At 38.5% G+C, this 5,497-nt stretch overlaps 1 non-coding gene across 1 annotated transcript; it reads right to left on the bottom strand.

Moving 5' to 3' along the window:
* Nucleotides 1-5,057: 5,057 nt before the first annotated feature.
* On the bottom strand, nt 5,058-5,166 carry LOC124234105 (U6 spliceosomal RNA). The gene has a single exon (XR_006887224.1). It is a non-coding gene; the product is annotated as a U6 spliceosomal RNA (small nuclear RNA).
* Nucleotides 5,167-5,497: the final 331 nt, after the last annotated feature.

A 5,497-nucleotide genomic window follows, 5' to 3' on the forward strand; every position in this document is an offset into this window, starting at 1 on the left:
CCCCTTTTCCCTGGTAACCACCGATCAGATCTCCTTCTCAATATACTAATTTCCACCTATGAGTGGAGTCATATAGAGTTCGTCTTTCTCTGACTGACTTATTTCGCTTAACATAATGCCCTCGAGGTCCATCCACATTGTTGTGAATGGGCCAATTTCGTCTTTTTTTATGGCTGAGTAGTATTCCATTGTGTATATATACCACATCTTCTTTATCCAATCATCAGTTTCTGGGCATGTAGGCTGGTTCCACGTCTTGGCTATTGTAAATAATGCTGCGATGAACATAGGGGTGCAACGGACTCTTGAGATATCTGATATCAGGTTCTTAGGATAGATACCCAGTAATGGGATGGCTGGGTCATAGGGTATTTCTATTTTTAACTTTTTGAGAAATCTCCATACTGTTTTCCATAGTGGCTGTACCAGTTTGCATTCCCACCAACAGTGTATGAGGGTTCCTCTTTCTCCACAACCTCTCCAACATTTGTCGTTCTTGGTTTTGGATGTTTTTGCCAATCTAACGGGGGTAAGGTGATATCTTAGTGTAGTTTTGATTTGCATTTCCCTGATGATTAGCGATGATGAACATCTTTTCATGTGTCTATTGGCCATATTCATATCTTCTTTTGAGAAATGTCTGTTCATGTCCTCTGCCCATTTTTTGATCGGGTTGTTTGTTTTTTTGTTGTTAAGCAGTGTGAGTTCTTTGTATATTATGGAGATTAACCCTTTGTCGGATAAGTGGCTTGTAAATATTTTTTCCCAATTAGTGAGCTGTTTTTTTGTTTCAATTCTGTTTTCCCTTGCCTTGAAGAAGCTCTTTAGTCTGATGAAGTCCCATTTGTTTATTTTTTCTATTGTTTCCCTCAACTGAGGAGTTACAGTGTCCGAAAAGATTCTTTTGAAACTGATGTCAAAGAGTGTACTGCCTATATTCTCTTCCAAAAGACTTATTGTCTCAGGCCTAATCTTTAGGTCTTTGATCCATTTTGAGTTTATTTTGGTGTGTGGTGAAAAAGAATGGTCGATTTTCAGTCTTTTGCATGTGGCTGTCCAGTTTTCCCAGCACCATTTGTTGAAGAGACTTTCTTTTCTCCATTGTAGGCCCTCTGCTCCTTTGTCGAAGATTAGCTGTCCATAGATGTGTGGTTTTATCTCTGGGCTTTCAATTCTGTTCCATTGATCTGTGGACCTGTTTTTGTACCAGTACCATGCTGTTTTGATCACTGTAGCTTTGTAGTATGTTTCGAAATCGGGGATTGTGATTCCGCCGGCTTTGTTTTTCTTGCTCAAGATTGCTTTAGCAATTCGTGGTCTTTTGTTCCCCCATATGAATTTTAGGATTGTTTGTTCAATTTCTGTGAAGAATGTTCTGGGGATTCTGATTGGGATAGCATTGAATCTGTATATTGCTTTAGGTAGTATGGACATTTTAACTATGTTTATTCTTCCAATCCATGTGCAAGGAATGTCTTTCCATCTCTTTATGTCATCGTCAATTTCTTTCAAGAAAGTCTTGTAGTTTTCATTGTATAGATCCTTCACTTCCTTGGTTAAGTTTATCCCAAGGTATTTTATTCTTTTCGTTGCGATTGTGAATGGGATAGAGTTCTTGAGTTCTTTTTCTGTTAGTTTATTGTTAGTGTATAGAAATGCTACTGATTTATGCACGTTAATTTTATACCCTGCTACTTTGCTGTAGTTGTTGATTATTTCTAATAGTTTTTCTGTGGATTCTTTGGGGTTTTCTATGTATAAGATCATGTCGTCTGCAAACAACGCGAGTTTTACTTCTTCGTTACCTATTTGGATTCCTTTTATTTTTTTTTCCTGCCGAATTGCTCTGGCCAGCACCTCCAGTACTATGTTGAATAGGAGTGGTGAAAGTGGGCACCCTTGTCTTGTTCCTGTCCTCAGAGGGATGGCTTTCAGCTTTTGTCCATTGAGTATGATGTTGGCTGTGGGTCTATCATATATGGCCTTTATTATGTTGAGGTACTTTCCTTCTATACCCATTTTACTGAGGGTTTTTATCATAAATGGGTGTTGGATCTTGTCGAATGCTTTCTCTGCGTCTATTGAGATGATCATGTGGTTTTTGTTTTTCATTTTGTTGATGTAGTGTATCACGTTGATTGACTTGCGGATGTTGAACCATCCCTGTGTCCCTGGTATAAATCCCACTTGATCATGGTGTATAATCTTTTTGATGTATTGCTGTAATTGGTTTGCCAAAATTTTGTTGAGGATTTTTGCATCTATGTTCATCAGTGATATCGGCCTGTAGTTCTCCTTCTTTGTGTTGTCCTTGTCAGGTTTGGGGATCAGAGTGATGTTGGCTTCATAGAATGTGTTAGGGAGTTCTCCATCTTTCTCAATTTTCTGGAACAGTTTGAGGAGAATAGGTATTAAGTCTTCTTTGAATGTTTGGTAGAATTCTCCAGAGAAGCCGTCTGGTCCTGGACTCTTGTTTTTGGGGAGGTTTTTGATTACCGTTTCTATTTCCTTACTTGTGATTGGTCTATTCAGATTCTCCATTTCTTCCTGATTCAGTTTGGGGAGATTGTAGGAGTCTAGGAATTTGTCCATTTCTTCCAGGTTGTTCAATTTGTTGGCATATAGTTTTTCATAGTATTCTCTTATGATCTCTTGTATTTCATTGGTATCTGTTGTGATTTCTCCTCTGTCATTCCTGATTTTGTTAATTTGCACTTTCTCTCTTCTTTTCTTGGTGAGTCTGGCTAGGGGTTTGTCAATTTTGTTAATTCTTTCGAAGAACCAACTCTTTGTTTCATTGATCCTTTCTATTGTCTTTTTTGTTTCAATATCGTTTATTTCTGCTCTTATTTTTATTATTTCCCTCCTTCTACTGACTCTGGGCTTTGTTTGTTCTTCTTTTTCTAGTTCTGTTAGGTGTCGTTTGAGGTTGCTTACGTGAGCTTTTTCTTGTTTAGTGAGGTGAGCCTGTATTGCGATGAATTTCCCTCTTAGGACTGCTTTTGCTGCATCCCAAATGATTTGGTATGTCGTATTCTCATTTTCATTTGTCTCCAGATAATATTTGATTTCTTCTTTAATTTCTTCAATGACCCATTGTTTGTTGAGAAGCGTGTTGTTTAGTCTCCACATTTTTGCACCTTTCTCTGCTTTTTTCTTGTAGTTGATTTCTAGTTTAATAGCGTTATGATCAGAAAAGATGCTTGATATTATTTCAACTCTCTTGTATTTATTGATGTTTGCTTTGGTTCCCAAAATATGGTCAATCCTTGAGAATGTTCCATGTGCACTTGAGAAGAATGTGTAACCTGCTGTTTTTGGATGAAGTGTTCTATATATATCTATTAAGTCCATCTGGTCTAATTTTTCATTTAATTCTATTATTTCCTTGTTGATTTTCTGTCTGGATGTTCTGTCCATTGGTGTTAATGGTGTGTTGAGGTCCCCTACTATTATTGTATTGTCGTTGATGTCTTCTTTTAGTTCTATTAAGAGTTGCTTTACAAATTTTGGTGCTCCTGTGTTGGGTGCGTATATATTTATAAGTGTTATGTCTTCTTGGTGGAGAGTCCCTTTTATCATTATATACTGTCCCTCTTTATCTTTCTTTATCTGTTTTGCTTTGAAATCTACCTTGTCTGATATTAGTATAGCGACACCTGCTTTCTTTTGTTCATTATTAGCTTGGAGCATTGTTCTCCATCCCTTCACTCTGAGTCTGTGTTTGTCTTTGGGGCTGAGGTGTGTTTCCTGGAGGCAGCATATTGTTGGATCTTGTTCTTTGATCCATCCTGCCACTCTGTGTCTTTTGATTGGGGAGTTCAATCCATTTACATTTAGAGTGATTATTGAGACGTGGGGGCCTACCGCTCCCATTTTGTGTCTTGTTTTCCGGTTTTTTTCAGTTTCCTTTGTTTCTCGTCCCATGGTTTAATCTGTTCTGATGTAGAGCTGCTACTCTCTGTTGTTGTCCTTCTACTTATCTCCTCTGCTCTTGGTTTTGTAGCCCCTTTCCTTTTTTGGATTTTTCAGGAATGAGGGTTTTCCTGAGGATTTCCTGAAGAGGAGGTTTTGTGGCAATGAACTCCCTTAATTTTTGTTTATCTGGGAAAGTTTTTATTTCTCCATCGTATTTGAAGGATATTTTCGCTGGGTAGAGAATTCTCGGCTGTAGATTTTTGTCCTTCAGATTTTTGAATATATCATTCCACTCTCTTCTAGCCTGTAAAGTTTCTGCTGAGAAATCTGCTGATAGCCTGATGGGGGTTCCTTTGTAGGTTAGTTTCTTTTGCCTGGCTGTCCTTAATATTTTCTCCTTGTCGTTGACTTTTGCTAGCTTCACTACTATATGCCGTGGAGTTGGTCTTCTTGCATTGATAAAGTTTGGAGATCTATTGGCTTCTGTCACCTGAAGATCCATCTCCCTCACCAGATTTGGGAAGTTCTCAGCCATTATTTCTTTGAATAGGTTTTCTGCCCCTTTCTCCTTCTCTTCTCCCTCTGGTATACCTATAATCCTTACGTTGCATCTCCTAATTGTGTCTGATAATTCTCGGAGTGTTTCTTCATTTCTTTTAAGTCTTGCTTCTCTCTCCTCCTCTGCCTGCAACAATTCTATATTGCCATCTTCCAAATTGCTAATTCTTTCCTCCATATTATCGGCCCTACTGTTCAGAGCATCTAGATTTTTCTTAATCTCCTCTATTGTGTTCTTCATTTCCAATATTTCTGTTTGGTTCTTCTTTATCGTGTCAAACTCTTTTGTGACATAGCTCCTGAACTCGTTGAGTTGTCGGTCAGAATTCTCTCTTAATTCATTGAGAATCTTAATGATGGCTGTTTTGAAGTCATCGTCATTTAGGTTATACATCTCATTTTCTTTGGGATTGTTTTCTGTATATTTGTTGCTTTCTTTCTGTTCTGGAGATTTAATGTATTTTTTCATATTGCTTGATGTTGTTGATTTGTGCCTCTGCATGGAAATAGAGTTTAGTTGCTCCTTTCACTTGTTTCAGCTGCTGCGGTGGGAGGAGCTGCTGTTTATATTTCACCAACCAAAAAATATGGAACGCTTCACGAATTTGCGTGTCATCCTTGCGCAGGGGCCATGCTAATCTTCTCTGTATCGTTCCAATTTTTTAGTATATGTGCTGCCGAAGCGAGCACCCTCATTCTTTCTTGACTGCTTTTCTTTTCTCTCTTGCGCAAAGTCCTTTGGAGAGAAGTCTTTCGGTTTAAAAGCTGGAGGCGTGGGAAAACAAAGTACTCAAACGCAGAGCGCCAGCGGCGCCCAGGGCCTCCTGGCCCGCAGACCGGCTTCCCCCGGGGCTCCCACCAACCCTGTCATCTTAAAAGTAGACAATAACCTCCTGTCCTCTACTTAGTTTTTCAGATGGACAGAGGACATTAAAAAAATACACATGCATCTAGCAAATGACTATAAAGCTCTCTTGTACTATTTTATTAAACCTTTGCTGTAGGATGGCAATTTTTTTAA

The sequence above is a fragment of the Equus quagga genome, unplaced genomic scaffold, assembly GCF_021613505.1.
Source record: "Equus quagga isolate Etosha38 unplaced genomic scaffold, UCLA_HA_Equagga_1.0 71068_RagTag, whole genome shotgun sequence".
NCBI lineage: Eukaryota > Metazoa > Chordata > Mammalia > Perissodactyla > Equidae > Equus > Equus quagga.